We start from the raw sequence: 20,369 nt of genomic DNA, 5'->3' as shown, positions 1-20,369 counted from the left end.
GTACAAGGTCACTTTGTCATAGCTCTTTCTCTAAGAACAGTTTTTATTAGTGAAAAAAGAAAAGATGATGATAAAAAATACATGTTCTTATCTAAAACTGTTGATTTTGTACCCAAAAATGTATGCTATTGGGGACTTCCTGGTGGTCCAGTGGTTAGGAATCCACTTTCCAATACAGGGAACATGGGTTTGATCCCTGGTCGGAAAACTAAGATCCCACATGCCGTGGGGCAACTAAGCCTGTGCACCACAACTAGAGAGAGAAATCCATGAGCCACAACTAGAGAGAAGCCCACTAGCAGCTAAGACCCGACACACCCAAATAAATACATCAGTGTCTCAAACAAAAACAAACGTGTGTTGAAGTCCTAACCCCTAGTAATTCAGGATGTGATGTTATTTGGAAATAGGGTTGTTGCATGTGTAACTAGATGAATACTTGTGTGGCAATAAGGTGGGTCCCTAATCTAATAGGACTGACCTCATAAGAAGATGGCCATGTGAAGACAGAGGTACAGAAGAATGATGTGAAGATTAGAGAGTAGAATGGTCTAGCTACAAGTCAACGAACGGTATGAAGGACTGCCAGGCATCATCAGAAGCTGGGAGAGAATCATGGAACCAATTTCCCCTCAGAGTCCTCCAAAGGAACTAACCTTCACTGACACCTTAATCTCAGACTTCTAGCATCCAAAACTGTAAGATGATACATTTCTGCTATTCTAATATACCCAATTTGCAGATTTTGGGAAAAGGTCAGTTTTCATTCCAATCCCAAAGAAAGGCAATGCCAAAGAATGTTCAAACTACCACACAATTGCATTCATCTCACACGCTAGCAAACAAATGCTCAAAATTCTCTAAGCCAGGCTTCAACAGTACGTGAACCAAGAACTTCCAGATGTTCAAGCTGGATTTAGAAAAGGCAGAGGAACCAGAAATCAAATTGGCAACATCCACTGATCATTGAAAAAGTGAGAGAGTTCCAGAAAACATCTGCTTCTGCTTTATTGACTATGCCAAAGCCTTTGAGTATGTGGATCACAACAAACTGTGGAAAATCCTAAAACAGATGGGAATACCAGGCCACCAGACCTGCCTCCTGAGAAATCTGTATGCAGGTCAAGAAACAACAGTTAGAACTGGACATGGAACAACAGACTGGTTCCAAATTGGGAAAGGAGTACTTCAAGGCTGTATATTGTCACACTGCTTATTTGACTTATATGCAGAGTACATCATGAGAAACGCTGGGCTGGAAGAAGCACAAGCTGGAATCAAGATGGCTAGGAGAAATATCAAGAACCTCAGATATGCAGATGACACCATCCTTATGGCAGAAAGCAAAGAGGAACTAAAGAGCCTCTTGATGAAACTGAAAGAGGAGAGTGAAAAAGTTGGCTTAAAACTCAACAATAGCATTGAAACATGTATATTATCATATGTGAAACAGAACACCATTCCATGTTCGATGCATGAGACAAATGCTCAGGACTGGGGCAATGGGATGACCCAGAGGGATGGGATGGGGAGGGAGGTGGGAGGGGGGTTCAGGAAGGGGAACACATGTAAACTCATGGCTGATTCATGTCAGTGTATGGCAAAAACTACTACAATATTGTAAAGTAGTTAGCCCCCAACTAAAATAAATAAATTTATTAAAAAAAAAAAAAAAAGAAAAGAAAGAAACTCAACATTCAGAAAACTAAGATCATGGCATCTGGTCCCATCACTTCATGGCAAAAAGATGGGGAAACAATGGAAACAATGACAGACTTTATTTTGGGGGTCTCCAAAATCACTGCAGATGGTGACTGCAGCCATGAAATTAAAAGACACTTGCTCCTTGGAAGAAAAGCTATGGCCAAACTAGACATCATATTAAAAAGCAGAGTCATTACTTTGCCGACAAAGGTCCACCTAGTCAAAGCTATGTTTTTTCCAGTAGTCATGTATGAACATGAGAGTTGGACCATAAAGAAAGCTGAGCACCGAAGAATTGATGCTTTTGAACTGTGGTGTTGGAGAAGACTCTTGAGAGTCCCTTGGACTGCAAGGAGATCCAACCAGTCCATCCTAAAGGAAATCAGTGCTAAATATTCATTGAAAGGACTAATGCTCAAGCTGAAACTCCAATACTTTGGCCACCTGATGCGAAAAACTGACTCATTGGAAAAGACCCTGATGCTGGGAAAGATCAAAGGCAGGAGGAGAAGGGGACGACTGAGGATGAGATAGTTGGATGGTATCACCTACTCTATGGACATGACTTAGAGTAAGTTCCTGGAGTTGGTGAAGGACAGGGGAGCCTGGCATGCTGCAGTCCATGGGGTCACAGAGGGTCGGACACGACTGAGCGACTGAACTGAGACTGAACTGAATTCAATTCAGACTGAACTGAATTGAATTTACAGATTCTGGTGCCAAAAAGTAGGGTGGTGTTATAACAAATACCTGAAAATATGGAAGAGGCTTTGAAATACAGTAATAGTTAGCGGCTGGAGGAATTTTGAGGGGCTTGATAGAAAAAGCCTACATTACTTGAAAAGATTGCTGATAGAAATACGGACATAAAGATGGCCCTGGTGAGGTCTGAGATGGAAACGAGGAACATGTCATTGGATGCTGGGGGAGACAGAATCCTTCTTGTCTTTCTGGTGTCAGAGAACATGAAGGAGTTTTGGTCTACTGTTTTTGAAAAACAAAACTTTGCAAGTGATGAACTTATAAATGTAGCTGAAGATATTTCTGTAAGGCGAATGCAGAGAAAAAGAGATCAAGCTGGGTAGTCAGGCAAGAAAAAAGAAATTTATTAGGGGGAAAGAGAGGGTGGCTGGCTCTTAAGGAGGACCAGTGTCCTCCCTTTCTGACAGAGTCCTTCTTATACCCCACCAATGAAAAATCCTCTGAAGGGATGGTCACGTAGCAGAGGTCTGAAATCTTGTGGTCTCGCAGCTTTGAGAAGATAAGCACCAGTGAGATAACAGGATGCCATTTGGGCAATTTGGTCAGTCTCACAGATCACTGTTATTTTATTCCTCATTTGCGAGCTCAACATAACAAGCCATCTTATCAATGAGACCCCATCTGGGCCCTATCAATTTCCAAGCAAAGAGTGGAAGAAATGGGCTGGTTTCTCCTTGCTGATGATAATAATATGTGAAAGAAAGGAGATAAATCAAAGGAGAATTGCTAAGTAGAAAGGAACCAGCGCTTAAGGATTTGGAATACCCAGATACATACTCTGGAGACAGGGTCAAGGTTGCAGCTGGACAATCATTTGCTAGAGAGATTAGGTATATGACTCATTGATCCCATCAACCTCCAATCAGCCATCTCAGCAGTAACTAGGAATAGAGGTGTGGTTCTCTGAGAAGACTCTGTAGGGACCACTTGTTTTATGCTGTGATCCCCTCAATATACAAAGAAGACCAAGAAGGCTTTGAGAATTTTCTACCAGCAGAAATACTGCATGTCTAGACTGAGAAGGATGAAGATGAGATGAAATGAAGAAGGAAGGGCTCCTGGGACAGAGTCACAGATGCAGAGACCTGGCCCAAGGGGAACTCCTAGTCTCTAGAGGGCAGGGCAACCCAGAGCCAGTGGAAGTGGGGCCACTCTAAGTTACGTCAGAGGACAGAGCATTAAGTCACAGAGAATTATTCTTAGGTCTTGAAATCTAATGGAATTTTGCCCTGCTGAATTGCAAGCTTGCTTTAGACCTGGGATGCCTTTTTTCCCTTGGAATTTCTCCCTTTTAGAATGGGATTATCTATCCTATGCGTGCCCACCATTGTATCCTGGAAGCCAACATCTTGTTTTCTGAATGCCACATGAAGCAGGCAGAAATGCATCTACCAGTCAAGGAACACCAAGGATTAGGAGACACCATCAGATGATAGGAGATAGGCATGGAGCAGAATCTTTCTGAAATCCCTCAGAAAAAAATCAACTCTACTGACCATTTGAGTTTTTTATATCTAGCTTCCAGAATTTTGAGACAATCCATCTCTGTTGTTTCAAAGCACATAGTTTGTGATACTTTTTAATGGCAGTCCAAGAAATGCCCACATTCAGTCTACTTATACCAGTTATTGTCCTTGTTTTGCACTGAATGTGTTTTCATTTTTATAATATTTCTCTGATTTAAATTGATAGGACGGTAACACTTAGGGGGGGTTCAGCTACGTAGATAATGATCAAAATGCTTTGAAGAAAGATTTTTAGAACATGCTTTCATACTGTTTCACTAGTAAATATAAAAATCATTTTCCAATTGTTATGATAATATCCTGTGTGTTCTTCCCCTCAGCTTCTTTCCCCTGCTGTCTCTCTTAACACTTAGGAATAATTTTCACAAGGTTACTCATTCTAAGTGTGCCAATAAATGTAATTATATTTCTTTCAGAAGGCAGAGTTAAATTTATAGAAGTAAAAAGAACACCATTTTTTATTTATAACCACGGTAAATTTTAATAGTGAGTTTACTGTAGCAGTGCATAATGTGATGTCTGATGTGTTTAACAAGATTATGACTCAGTGTAAACTCTGGGGAATTCCTCAAGAACCCTCTCTGCTCCAGTGTTTCTGTTTGTAGTTTAGGAAAAGAGCACTGAATTAGAAATCAAAGGATTTTGGCAAGTTCTCTGCCAGGAAGCAGCAGCTCCCTCCCCTGAGCCATCTACTGTTCTTGAGACTGACCTTCCTCACTGCACTTCCCACACCTTTCTGCATTCACTGAATTCTTCCTTAGGGTTCCCGCTGTGTGCATGCTTAGTAGCTGTTGGGTCATGGACTGTAGCCCCCCCCCCCCCCCCCCCCGGCTCCTCTGTCCATGGGATTTCCCAGGCAGTAACACTGGAGTGGGTTACCATGCCCTCTTCCAGGAGATCCTCCCAGCCCAGGAATTGAACCCATGTCCCCTGCACCGCAGGTGCATTCTTTACTGCTGAGCCACTGCGGAAGCCGACTGTAATTAGTGCCTTAAGCTCAGAGCCTGGCTTATCTGCCTTAGCAAAGTGCTCATTGAGTATGTGTGTGCTAGGTCACTTCTGTCATGTCCAACTCTTTGTGACCCTATGGACTGCAGCCTGCCAGGCTCCTCTGTCCATGGGAATTCTCCAGGCAAGAATACTGGATTGGGTTGCCTCATTAGCTCTTTGTTAAACGAGTGAGAAAACAAAATGTGAGATATTGAATAATGCCATGGACTTGTTTCCACAAAGGGAAAGGAGCACCTCAGAGCTGCCAGTTCAGCTATATTGCTTCATAAATGTTTATGTGGTGTAGATGAAAAAATGTTGTCTTCCATACCTGCAAACAAAGGATAGCTGTGGCCATCAAGCCATTAGCACCACCGCCCCAGTAGTGCACCCCTAGGGGACTTAGGCTGGGAAAAAACAGGATACAAGCCCCAGGTAGCTAAGGTGCATATCAAAGGATTTCAAAGAGCCCAGACTCTTGCATCTTCCCATACACAGAAAAGCGCTAAATTCATTAACTTGAGATGTCTGATTTTCTTTAATTATCATAATCTTTTGATGTTCCACCTACCTGGATTTTGTTGCAAATGCCCCCATATATCCTGGCTCCTCCCTTGTCTCTTTGGAGCAGTCCCTCGGAGCATCTGAGAGGCTGCCTTCTGGGCTTATGTCCTCAGCTTTGTCTGCCAAATAAAACACAATTCTCAACTTTTAGATTGTACATTTTTATTTCAGTCGATAATATTTTATACCAGGTAGTGCTAGCGGTAAAGAACCTGCCCGCCAATGCAGGAGATAGAAGAGATGTGGGTTCAATCTCTGGGTTGGGAAGATTCCCTGGAGGAGGGCATAGCAATCCACTCCACTATTCTGGCCAACTGCTTGGGGTTTAACAAAATGTTATGACTCACAAGATAAAACAGACAGCATTGTAAAAAGGTTGAAGTGAAACCAGAGTTGGATTCTGCACACAAACTGATGATGATATCAGTTTGCAGCCTGGGATTATAAGTGGGGTCCCACAAAACTGCAATTTGAAGTCTCATCCATGGAGTGGAAGCACTGCCCAGATTGCTGTTAACAAGTGACTTAGCGCTGTTTAATCTGGATGTTGGTCAGCCCAATTTGGTGATGTATGTGCTATTACTCTTTTCTATTGCTTCTGTTTCTCCTTTCTTTCAATGATTGTACACTGAAATTAAGTTAAATAATCATCTATTAAATATCAAAACTGTTTATTCTGTGTGTGACAAGTAGTTTCTTTTGTTAATGAATCCTTCAAACCTAAAACAAAAGTAAATGTTCAGCCAAACAATCCTACTGGACTGCAAATCCTGTACTTGCCCAGCCTCAAGACTAAAGAAAGAGCCTTGAGTGAGCAACAGAGACATCAATTGTTTAATGGATGGGGGGATCTTAAATATATCTGAAGCAAAGTCCTAGAGCAGACAGTGGGTAGGACATGGTAACAGTCTTGATTCCCAGGGAAAGAGGGAGATTACCAGTTATAGGGGAAATTGACATCCAGTTGGCTCATCTGTTGTCAGGGAAACCAAGCAGAGGGGCATGCCCCTCGTTGTCCCTTTGATAAACTACCATAGTGGAGATAGTTCTGATTTTAATATTAGAACAATCACTAGCTGGGGCCAGGGGCAAGTACCTAGGCATTTACTCATTTACTAACTAGGCTTTAAGACTAAAAAGGAAGATCGGTCAGGTGACTAGGGACTGGTCCAGCAAGCGATCTACAGAGAGCAAGACAAAACAGCCATCACAGGTTGCCTGATACAACCAGATTGGTGCAGCCCAAAGTGGGGGGAGCCCTTCCTCCAGCTACCAGTCAGAAGGACACCTCCTTGGGAAGGGCAGAATGTCAGCAGTTCTCAGCCTGCCCCAGATACCTGTTGACGTTAAGGTCCTGGTGAGTGCAGCCCAGAGGTGGGGGCTCCCTTCATCTGCCCAAACTTCCCTCATAAGACAGGGATCCTTGGGTCTGGCATAGCTGAGAATACCAAAGGCCCTTTCTCCATCTCCTGGGCTGGCGGTGCCACCCCAAAATAGGAAAGCTGAGGAGACCCAGACTGCAGACCACCCATTCATGGAGTCTCAGCTCCTAAAGCAGGATTGTTACCTAGAGAATAATATTCCATTTTACCCACTGCTAGCATGTGAGCTCTGGGTCAGAGATATTGCCTGAGGGAAGAAGCAGGCCATAGACCAGAGTTCTTAATCTGGCCCCCCACTGCCCGGCCCAAAAATATTGACTTCATTTGAAAGGTCAAGCTTAAAAATGATTTTGTATGTTTTTTAAACAGTGGAATTTGTGCTAAAAGACAACTGGGAGGAGATGTATGGATTCATTGGTGATGTGTCAGCCGCTGAGCAGCAGGCCAAGAGAGCAGGAGGAGCCCTCCCAGAATCAGAAAAATCTCTAACGTGGTCCTGGGCTGGTGTGTGAGTTCCTGTGTCACACATGATCTCTGCTGACACCAGGGACATACGGCCTCACTGCCAGACCTGCTTGTTGTTTGCCCACTGACTCATCTAGATATTAATGACTCAGGTTTTTGAGTCACCTTACAAGGTCAAGGTGCAGCCAGAGTCATAGGACAGAGTACAGCAGCCTCCTTAAGCCATCAAAGGTCTGTAAAAAAAAGAGAGAACTTGGAATTTAAGTTAAAATACTATAAGGGGCAAGAAAGCATTAAGCCTTTGCATAATCCTTTAGCACTGCTTACTTACAGGGAGCTGCCGATTTAGAGTGTGGAGAAGATATCTTTGGAACCATTTTCACAGCCTTCCAATTGATTCATTGCTTCTGCCACGTTGAGCTACAAGGCTATGGGCTTAGAAATCAGCCATCTACATTGTATGTCTATTTCCATCACGTTCTTTTCTTAAGATACTCTTGCGGGTTTAATAAGTGTTTATATTTAAACTGTTATATCTGTCAATCAAATGTCTCCAGTCAGTCATATATCTAGCTTAAGATGGAAGAGGGGCAAAAAGCTGTTAAGATGACTTGGCTGACACAATGTGTGTGAGATCTATTCAGGGAACAGGTTAAAAATGTATTTGTTATACTCAGTTAAGTTTGGGACAGAAAGTTTGTCCTCTTAAACCAGCCACTGGATAACTTCAACTACTCCATCATTTTTCCTTCTTCCCTTTAAGACTTATGTATTAATAAATACATATATAAGACATTTCTCCCACTCAGGTCGGTATAGTTTTGACTGCAAATATCAATGCACTGTATTGTGAAGCAGCCATTTTATATTATTACCTTTAACATTATCAAAAGCATTTATTATGTGAGCATGTAATATGTAATTTGTAAAATTACCAGGTAACTGTGTTAAAAATGTATTGAGGCAGAATTATCTATGTCATGCTCACCTTTTAATAATGTGGGACTTGGGTAAATTACATCAGTTCTCTGAGTCTCATTTTCTTTACATGCAAAATAGAGTGTGGCTTTTCTGCCTCCATGATTCTTTCCTTCCAATCAACATCCATTAAACAACCACCAGTATGCTGTGTGTGTGCTGTGCTTAATGACTCAGTCCTATCTGGCTCTTTGCGACCTCACAGACTGTAGCCCGCCAGACTCCTCTGCCCATGGGGATTCTCCAGGCAAGAATACTGGAGTGGATTGCCATGTCCTCCTCCAGGGGATCTTCCCAACCCAGGGTAACTTTTGTAAATGTATATCAGGTCATAGCACCCAAATGATTTTAAATCCTCCAGTAATGCCTCATCACCACTAAAATGATGTTCAGATTCCTTAGACTGATCTTAGAACACTCTGAGATCTGTAGATATACTTCCATTTTGACACATGTCATTGTAGGTAGTCTATATATTATACTTCCTCATTAAATTATTAGCCCCCTTTAGTGCAAAAATAATGTTCCAGTGTTCCATTCATTTTCAACAATGAATCAAAAATCAATGTTCCATTCGTCAACAATAAATGATGTCAACAATAGTAGATTATTCATTATGTTGTGTGAAATGTTTATGATTAAGAAATAGCTATTAATATCATAAGTTACATCCTAATCACTGGGTTAAGCAACTCAAAAAAGAAAAAAACAAACCCCAAAACCCTATTCAGTCTTTAAAAAAAGTAAAGATGATAGAATAAATTCTAAATAAATAAATAGTTAACCCAATGGAAGACATAAAAGTATAAAAAAGAAGTAGAAAAGGGGGAAATAAAGAGTGGCTAACAGAACGCAAAAAATGATAGATGATGGTAGATTATCTAGATGATGGTAGGTGATGGTAGATTTAACTCCAACCATACCATAGTTACATTAAACATAAACAGTCTGAATGCTCAATTCAATGCATAAATTTTCAAAATGAATAAAAAGCAAGACTCAACTACGTTATTTGGAAGACACACTTCAACTAAGGCATAGACAGATTGAAAATAGAATGATAGAAATAGATAGATATGCAAACTTGAAGCCTAAAAGGAAGCAGATGTGGCTGTATTGGTATCAAAGTAGAATTCAAGACAAAGAATACAACCAGGGAAAAGAAGATAATTTCATAATGATGAGAGTCTCATTCTTTAAGAAAATCCATTTTGCATATGAGGAAACCCAAGTTCAGAGAGGATAAGCAATATAAAGAAGGAGTCAAAGAGTCAGATGTGAAAATTGTCTGCATGAATCCAACATCCATTCTGTCCACTGTGTCATGATGCCTACTATGACTGAGCATGACAATACATGAAGCAATGAATGAATAAACATAATCTCTAGGGCCCTTTACATCTCCCAGTCCTGACAGTTCATTTTCTTTTCTGCGTCTTTCTAAGGCACCTCTGTCATAGGATCCCCACTGTCAATGGGTCTTTGAGAGAAGAGGCAGTTCTCACATCCCACATATATACAGATGATTCCAGGTGATAGCAATCAGTCTGCACAAATTTATGATTTGTGAATTTAATGATTGTCTTTCTCACAATTTTGATATCCCCATAACTGTAGGAGAACAGTATGAGTTGTAAATAATATCTCTCTTCAGAAAGAGAGGGCTAAGCTTCAGACATTTTGTAGTTATTAATTTCAAATATGTTGGCATTTATTGGTTGGATGAAAGATTTGCCATTACTTGAGATGCTAGAAAAAGATGTATTTGCTCTAATACTGGCCTGAACAGGGCACCTAAGTGGTCAAGAGGAATAAGATGAAGGATTTTTATTTGTAAGTTTACTCTGATTCTTATATCTCAAAGCAGTATGTCAGCATTTATTAATTTAAGCTCAGGATAAGAATGTATTGCAGCACTTATAGGTGTCTAAGACTATCTTCAGAAAACTCTGATAAAGCTTCCCTCTCAAACTTCTACCACTAAAATGCTGTTTGAGCATCCTTGGAAGTATGCAACCTTTCTAATCTCTTCATATTTTGTTTTTTGTTTATTTTTTGGCTGTGCTGAGGTCACAGAGTTGAACACAACTGAGCGACTTTCACTTACACTTTTTCTTGGGATCTTAGTTCCCCAATCAGGGACTGAACCCAGGCCCCCTGAACCTGGAAGCGTGAAGTCCTTACTGCTGGACCACCAGGGAATTCCCAACCTCTTCATAATTCTGATGTTCAATTTCACTATCGTAAACTTTACTTTAATGCTTAAAGTTCTCAAAACTGTGGAATCAAGTTCATTGGCCCTGGATCCTGGCCTTTCCGCTGTCACCAGTTGAGATTCATGGCAGAGGCAATGTGACATTGTGCTTAAGTCATACTGCTGAAAGGCTTGACCTTTGACCCAGAGAGAACTGAGGTTTACTCCTAATTATGTCACTACTAATGTGCCTTTGGATAGCCATTAGCTCCTTTAAATCTGTTTCCTTCTCTGTGAGATGATTATAATACTTACATCAAAGTAGGCAAGACATTTTATCTAGATTACATGGCATAGTATTTAACACAAAGATAGCACTTAACACGATATTTTGAAACCCAGAAGCAGAATGAAGGTGACTCAGCACTTTACAACCACTTGCTGGAAGTGATTGTAACAAAGGTTGTGTGTCCAACAGAGGTTAGTTACGGAATTGGGGTCATCGCTATAACGAGTGTCCCAGCTCATTTCTACTCCTGGCTTCTGAATGTCTTTGAATATGTCTTGTTAATATTGTCACTGACTCACCTACTGGGTGCAAAAATTGAATGAAAAATGTGTATGAAGCCAATTAGAAACAAAGAAAAAAAAGACGCCCCTGGACATGATAGTCTGGGCTACATCATGGTGGTGAGGTTGGTCAATTCTCACTTGAAGGAAACCTCCCCAGCTTCTGTGGAAATTGTTGTGCTGTCCACTGAACCAAGAACACAGTGTTTTAGAAAATAGATGAGTCAATGGGAAACAGAACAGTTTGAGGTTTGCTTTTAGGAGGAAAGTTATAAGGAATCGCAAACTTTATCTCTAATTATTCCCAGTCACTGACAGACATAATGTGGGAGAAACTGGACGCTCTGTAAGTGAAAAAAAATTAAGATCTCAGAAACTTAAAAAAAACATCATAATCTATTCTAAAAGTACATGAAATTAGCTACTGTTCCATTCATTCTGCAACACTAGAAGCAGTGAAACGTTTTCATCATGCCAGAGGGTAAGAAACTGGGAAAGACCATAAGGGGCACCTTGGCCGTACCGTAACTCTACACCCAGGTTCTTCTTACCCCGCACGTGAAATTCTTTACTTCACACATTTAATGGCTTGGTACGCACTCTCTTACTACCCACTTGTGCAACATGCAACTTTAACTGATTGGAATACTTTTTCTTGACAATTGTGTTACCAACGATAGCTTCTCTTTTGTTCGTCCTAACAAGGGTGTTGATAGCTCTTTTTCTCTCTCCCTCCTCCTCTCTCGCTACCTTCTCTTCTGCTCCACAGCTCTCTTCTCATCTCCTCATCTCTTATCTATCAGAGAGGTTTGCATAAGTTATAAAAGTGACAGCTAATTCTGTCCCTTCTTGCATCTACATATTTATGCCATCACATGGTAGAGTTAATTTCTCCACCATTTGGTCTTGTGACTAACGGTGACCCCTGAGACAGTAGAAAACTGACATAAACAGAGATCTTAAAAGTCTTGTGGGGGACTTCCCTGGTGGTCCAGTGGCTAAGACTCCGTGCTCCCAAGGCAGGGGCCCTGGTTTCCACCCCTGGTCAGGGAACTACATCCCACATGCTACAACTAAGAGTTCTAAAGCCACAGTTAAAGATCCTGCACGCTGTAACTAAGACCTAACACAGCCTAATAAATAAATAAATAATTGTTCTTTAAACTTAAAAAAAAGTGCTTGTGGGACTACTGTTTACAGGAAAATCAGTATTACTTTGTCACCAAAATCAAACAAAAGTTTATAAGAAAGAATCTATAGACCAATCCCCCTCATAAATATAGACAGAAATCTTTAACCAAATATTTACAAGCAGAATTCAGAAATATATTAAATGGATTGCACATCATTACTATGTGAGGTGAATTTTGGTGATAAACAGTTTCAAAATTTAAAAATCAAGGCTTCCCTGGTGGCTCAGTGGTGGAAAATCTATGTGCCAGTGCAGAAGACATGGGCTCGACCGCTGGTCTGGGAAGATGCCACATGTCATGAGCAACCAAGCGAGCACGCCACAACTATTCAGCCCATGCACCACAACTCCTGAAGCCCAAGTGCCTAGAGCCCGTGCTCTGCAACAAGGGAGGCCACTGGAATGAGAAGCCCAAGGACCACAACAAAGAGTATCCCCTGCTCACTGCAGCTGGAGAAAAGCCCTCGCAGCAACAAAGACCCAGCACAGCCAAAAATAAATAAAAAATTGTTTAAAAAATTAAAAAGCACTCAATGTAATCATCATATTAACAGACTAAACAAGAAAAATCACATGAGCCTGTAAATTGGTAAAGAAAAAGCACCTATCTGCTGAAAGATTAACACTAATTCATAATAAAAACTCTCAGAAAATGAAGAAGGGAATTTATTCGATCTAGTTTTAAACATTTTAGTCAGTGTAATAACATAAGAAAAGGAAATGAAAGACAAATGAGCAAAAGAGGAATACAATTGTCCCTATTTGCATATGACATGTTTATCTACATAGAAAACCCCCAAATATCTCCCCACAAAAATATCTGCTAGAACTAATAAGTGAGTTGAGTTCAGCAAAATCACAGGGCAGAAAATAAATAATCAGAAATAAATTATACTTTCATATACTATCAATGAACACTTGGACACTGAAATTAAAAATACAATGCAGTTTATAATTGCTCATAAAATGAATTTCTTCAGCGTAAATCTAACAAAACACATATACTGAAAACTACAAAATGTTGATCAAAGAAGTTCTAAACAAATGAAGAATCACATAGCGTGTACAGACTGACAGATTCAACAAAATAAAGATGTTAATTTTCCCCAAATTATCATAGTCTTAAAAGTTACAATAAAAATCCCAGCAAGATTTTTAATAGAATAATAAATATTTTTAAATGCATGTGGAAAGGCAGAAAAATAGAATAATTAAAACAGTTCTGAAAAGGATAATAAAAATAGAGCAAGAACTCTACCTGGCTTCCAGACCTATTATATTATACAGCCACAGTAATAAAGCATGTGCTGTTGGCAGAGAGATAGACATAAGTATGTCATTACAATAAAATAACAGAACTCAGAAATAGCACAACACAAGTACAGCCAACAGCTTTTCTAAAAAAAAAAAAAAAAAAAAGAGGTGCAAAGTTAATTTAATTGAGGAAGAATAATCTCTTCAACAAATGATGCAATTGGATATCCATAGACCAAAAATAACACCTTGACCCAAATCCCCAACTGATACAAAAATTAACTCAAAATGGATCATATATAAATATAAAGCTATACTTTTAGTAGGAAACAATCTAGAAAGAAACATAGAAAAGAATTTTCGGAACCTAGCACTTGGTAAAGAGTTCTTATGCATGATACCAAAAGACAGATACTTTTTAAAATTGATAAACGACATCATCAAAGTGAAAAACATTTGCTCTATACAAGATCTTGGGAAGAAGATGAAAAGATAAGCTTCAGACTAGGAGAATACATTTGCAAAGCATGTAACAGACAATGCCTAGTACATGACTACCTAAGGAACTCTCAAAACTCAGCAGGTTTAAAAAAAAATCCAATTAGAATATTGGCAAAAAACATGAAGAGACATTTCACCCAAGACGATACGCAAATGGAAAATAAGCACATGAAAAGATGTTCAATATTGTTGACTATTAGGAAAATGCAAATTAATACCAAAATAACACATCACTACTGACCTCTCAGACAACATGAAATGCTGGTGGGGATGTGGGGAAATGAGATTACTTATACATTGATGGTGGAATGTAAAATGGCACATCCGATCTGGAAAACATCCTGAAATGTTCTTTAAAAACAAAACATGAAAATAATCATATGATTCGACAATTACACTCTTTAGCATATAATCCAGAGAAATGAAAACCCATGTACAGAAGTTTATGGCAGCCTTATTCAGAGTATCCCAAATCTGGAATCAACCTAGAGGTCTTTCAATGGGTAAAGAGTTAAACTGCAGTAGCATAAATTCTGCCTGTGTGCTTGTACGCATGCTCAGTCACTAAGCTCTGTCAGACTCTTTTGAGACCCCATGGACTGTAGCAGGCCAGGATCCTCTGTCCATGGGATTTTCCAGGCAAGAAAACTGGAGTGTGTAGCCATTTCCTCCTCCAGAGGAGCTTCCTGACCCAGGGGTAGAACCCACATATCCTGCATCGCAGAGAGATTCTTAACCACTGAGCCACCGGGGAAGCAGCATCACAAATCCTACTCAGCAATAAAAGGAAATATCTATTGCTACATGCAACAACCTGGATGGATCTCAAGCAAAGTTTGTAAACTCTGTGATTTCATTTATATAACATTCTTGAAATGACAAGATGCTGCTGCTGCTGCTAAGTCGCGTCAGTCGTGTCCAACTCTGTGCGACCCCATAGATGGCAGCCTACCAGGCTACCCCGTCCCTGGGATTCTCCAGGTAAGAACACTGGAGCGGGTTGCCATTTCCTTCTCCAATGCATGAAAGTGAAAAGTGAAAGTGAAGTCGCTCAGTCGTGTCCAACTCTTCGCAACCCCATGGACTGCAGCCCACCAGGCTCTTCCGTCCATGGGATTTTCCAGGCAAGAGTACTGGAGTGGGATGCCATTGCCTTCTCTGAATGACAAGATGATCAAAATGGAAAACAGACCAATAACTGTGAAGAGTTAAGGAAGAATCTGGTGCAGGAGAGCAGGAGACAACGCTATGAAAAGAGCAATAAGAGTCACCCGCGTGGTGATGAGAAGTCCTGTCTTGATTGTGTCAGTGTTGATGTCCTGGCTGTGATATTGTACTATAGTTTTGCGAGATGGTATCTTTGGGGGAAAACTTGTCCATTGAAATGTACCCTTTGTTGCTGCTCCTAGTACCCTAGCTCATTCATCAGGAGAAACAGCCTGGACTAACCTGCTGAATAAAGAATGACATAAGGTTTAGTCACCTCTGTCAACCTGGACAACAGCTGGCCATCTGCCAGACATGGGAGCACAGCTATCCTTCTTTATTCAGCTACTAGCTCACCTGCCAGGTGATGACAAATGCTTGAGGTTTCCCAGGAAAGGTCAGTGAAACCAACCTAGCCCTGGAACGCCACTCAACTGACCCACAGAATTATGAGCTAAATAAATGCTGCTTGTTTTAAGCTCCAACATTTCTCAATAGTTTCTTATGCAATTTATAATATAGGCTAATATAGAGCCTAAGCAGCACATTCCTCAGTTTGCCACAGTCTTTATCATCCAGCCTCTCTCTGGGCTGAATGCCCAAGACTACAGGGAATGGCTTCTGTGTCCAGAAAACTGTGAAGCCTCTTGCGATCTAGAGACACCAGGTCTGATAGGATCATGCTCCTTGGATGCAGGTCACACATGTCCTCCAGCCTGTGTCACTCTTAGCTCCTTGCCAGAGGGACAGTCTCTGGTGTCTCCTTAAACTGGAGTTAAGTTTGGGACACTCATTCCTTTCACTGAATGCATTCTGAGTCTGAGAAACCCAAAAACCCTCCATCCCTTTTCATCTAGCTCAACATCCCTTGTTACCTTGTCTCAGTATCTCTTCACTTCAGGGAAAGTAGAAAAAAAAAAAATGTTGAGACATTGCTCCTCTTCACCTTCCACTTTTCAGGAGGATGATCTTGTTATAAAATCAAGGCTTTGAAATCATAGCAGGTCCTATTCAGATATTGCCCCCACCACAAAATAACATATTGTTTTGGGCAAGCCACTTAACCTCTTTTAGATCCATCTTGTTCATCTGTAAAATTTAAGGGCACTTGTGTAACACAACAGAGCTTCCCGGGTGGCTCAGATAGAAAAGAATCTGCCTGCAATGCGGAAGACTCAGGTTTGATCCCTTCATTGGGAAGAACCCCTGGGGGAGGAAATGTCAACCCACTCCAGTATTCTTGCCTGGAGAATTCCATGGACAGAGGAGCCTGGCAGGCTACAGTCCATGGGGTCACAAAGAGTCAGACATGACTGAAGCAACTTGGCTTCAGTAATGTAATAGATATGAAAGAACCTGAAGCTTCACATGATTTATGGTTAATGTTTTAGAAACATGAATTCCCTCCCTCCGAAATTTACTTCTCAGTCATGTGCCTGATTAAATGTAACCATCAGAGATGGAACTAGTTAAAACCTCTTTCAGTAATTAATGTCTCGGACACCTGTTCACTGCATTTTCTAAATGAGGGTGTTTCTCATACAGCAGTGTTTCATATTGATATTGGATCGATCTATGAGAAATCAGATTATCAGTAATGACCACAGAGGGGCCTTACACAGAGAAGAGAGGACCACAGAAAATCAGGGCCCCTCTTGCCCAGCACACTATTATTGACTCACGGAGTCAATAATAATAGAATGGCTGCAAGAGCTTGACCAGAGACACAAACGCTCTTCAATTTAAAATGAAACTGGAAAGGGTTGTCTTGCTTGCTCCACTGTGCTCCCTGCTGAGTGAGGAGGAAAGTAGAATTGTGTAACCGCCCCTTGCGAGCAATCTCTGTGCCCCCCATCAGGCTCAGTGACCTGAGCCCTTGCTGCTGAGATGAGATGACAAGGGGACACCAATCTGTGACTCTTCCTGAAGGTGTGCGGGAAAGGCAAGACCTGCATTCATCTCCTGGATGACAGGAAATGCAAATTAAAAATTAGAGCTGCACATTCTCCACCACCAAACAGGTTAACGCTGTACTCATCAGCAACAAAACATAACTTCTATTAACATAAAAGGGAACAGAGATGGTCTGATCTCCATTTAAATTGTGTCTGCTGTCTTAGCTTTAGGTTCCTCCAGAAACAATTACTGAGACCACTATTGTACAAAAATGTACTTAGGATGTGAAGGTAACACTCATTGGGAGAAGAGGAAGTGAAGGGAAAGGAAACCCATAAAGGGAGCTTTATTACAGCCGCTACTACAGCGAGCTGTGCTATGCTTAGTCGCTTAGTTGTGTCCGACTCTTTGCGACCCCATGGTCTGCAGCCTGCCAGGCTCCTCTGTCCATGGAGATTCTCCAGGCAAGAATACTGGAGTGGGTTGCTGTTCCTTTCTCCAGGGGATCTTCCCAACTCAGGGATCAACCCAGGTTGATCTTCCCAACCCAGGTCTCCCACATTGCAGGCGGTTTCTTAAACCAGCTGAGCTACCAGGAAGTTCAGTGAGCAAAGGAAACTTAATCACATTGGAAAGTTGTAGAATTATTATGGCCAAGAGGTGAGGGAGCTATGATACTTATACTCACATCCAGAAGCCAAACCGAACAGAAAATCCATCAACAAATCCTCTTGTCTCCATCTTTAAAATACATCCAAAATCTAGCCTCTTTCCTTATCATCACCCAGCTCCTAGCCACCAGCATCTCTTGCCTGGGTTACTGCCGAAGTTCTGTCTGTTTTTAATCTGGTCTCTCTGTTTATCTGCTACCGTATCATTTATTCTTTAAAAGGACCCAGAACATTCCTTCTCAAATTTAGCCCTATCATGTCATGCTTCTGCTGAACCACTCCTTCATTGAAGACAATGAAGCCACTGTCTTCAGAGAAAAGGCTAAGATTTTAATGATTCTGCAAGGCCCAGCTTGGTGTGGCTGCTTCGCCTCTGTCACCTCTCCTCCCTGCGTCCTCCCCCACCAGCCAGCCTTGCTCCTATCACCCTCCTCCAGCGGCGCCCACTTCCTTTTTGGTCCAAGGCTCCTGAATCGAGCACACTCCCTGCTCATTTCCTGCTTGTTTGTTTTCTCTGCCTGCAATACCTTTCCCCTCATAGTCACATGACTTTCTCTTTTTCTTCTGATTTCTCAGATGTCTTTTCACGAAGAGGTCTTCCTAAGACTACTCCACACAGAATAATGCCCCCAGCTCCATCCTCAGTACTCTGGATCCTTTTTAAATTACTTTATTCTTCTTCAGATCACTGATTGGCTTCTATCACATCACATATTTAACTTTTTTTGTTCATCAGACTTCCTGCATTAGAAATTGAACCATGGGACTTCCCTAGCGGTCCAGCGGCTAAAACTCCATGCTTCCAAAGCAAGGGGCCCGGGTTCAATCCCTGGTCAGGGAACTGGAACCCATATGCCACAACTAAGAGTTCACATACGACAACTCAAGATCCTGCATGCTGCAACTAAGACCTGGCTCAGCCAAGTAAATAAAGACAAATAAATATTTTTTTAAAAAAGAAACTGAGCAGTAACTGTCTCTTTTAGGTTCAGCATTGATCTTTCAGCTTTTAGAACTTGGGTGCTTAATAAATATTTGTTGAGTGGATGGATAAACATAAAAATACTCTCTATAAACTATCATAAAAATTTCTAGTTAGGATGCAAGACACTGAGAAATGAAAACTTATCTCTTTGCTCACATTCACAGTTCTTGGCCAGGCATAGAAGCTTAATAAATGTTGGCACAGGGGTTAGAATCAGCAATTGATAAAGTTGCCCTGAGCTGAGCTAAACAATTTCTCGGAATGGCTTGGTTCAGCAGTGAGAACATGCAGGGAGGTAAATGGATTATGCTTCCTACTGTGTATTTGCTTTGACATTATGAGGCAATGTGGAGCAGTGTTTATTTTTCTTAATTAACGTAACTAACAGATATCCTTTGAATAATGATCCTGAGTGTCAAAGTGTTAGGCAACTTCCATTCGGCTGAATTGTTCTTATCAGTTTTCAATATTATCCCTAGTCTTGCTTTAATAATAATGCCACTCCTTTCCTAATCATGAGCTCTCTCTCTCTCTCTTAGGAATAGGTGGGGGCATCAAGGATACAGCAGATGATTTCCTGTTTTGGGTAAACAATGCTGACCTCGGCAACTTTCCAACTGGAATCAACTACAACTATGGTTTACTTTCAATCTATAACCTTTCTGTCTCCAAGAGCAATTTGTGGTGGACAATAACACCATGGCACAGTTCCACTGGGCAGCACCCCAGCTTTCAAAAAAAAAAAAAAAAAAAGTAGGTGTGACATTTATTTTGCTATTCAGCTTTTCAACAGCCTGATATGAAAAATCAACTTTTCTCAAACCAGACAGCCAGCTTTTCAGATGCAATGTCATTGTTTTCTCTTTTGAGAGAAGCGACTAGATTGTCAACCTAACTAAGCATCAGATGACTTTATTACTAGATCATAAAGGAAAAAATGTATTAGGAATCTGTGCTTTGGCATTAGGCTGCTGTAAAATAGCTCTAATTAGGGTTGTAAAAAATGATGCTTTGGGAAAAAAGTATTTGGTCTACAGTAGCTTCCCAAAAGGTCAACACCAGTGCTTTCATTTAGACTCTGAAACCAAAATTACTGCCTTTAGTGTTGATAGAAAAATTTTACAAAAGTGTGATGTAGTGAAAATACCTCTGTGCTGGGAGTCAGAAAGTCTGAATTCTGTTACAGCTTCAGCACTAAAGAAACCACATGTCTCTGCAGGAGGGGAGGGCTAGCTTTGGACTGAGTTTAATTCCAACTCTATAAAGCTGAGAAACAGAGTCGGGCCTCTGTGCTCCAGGCATGTTTGAGATTTCTCTTGCAGGGGCTTAAATATCATGTAATACGTCCTAGTCTGCCTGTGATCTGATCACCTGCAGCTATGGTGTGGCCGCTGGGAGGAAGAGATTTTGTCTTATTCATCTCTGTATCACCACTATTTAGTTTAATGAAGAATTTAACAGGTAATAGATGCTTATTAAACAGCTACAATGTTTTAACTGTGTAGCTGGCAGAATACTCAGTACCTTTT

Source organism: Giraffa tippelskirchi, chromosome 9 (assembly GCF_054371585.1).
Source record: "Giraffa tippelskirchi isolate mGirTip1 chromosome 9, T2T-mGirTip1v1.2.pri, whole genome shotgun sequence".
In the NCBI taxonomy this organism is placed as follows: domain Eukaryota; kingdom Metazoa; phylum Chordata; class Mammalia; order Artiodactyla; family Giraffidae; genus Giraffa; species Giraffa tippelskirchi.
The sequence above is the reverse complement of the archived record's forward strand: the minus strand, read 5'-3'. Positions refer to the sequence as shown.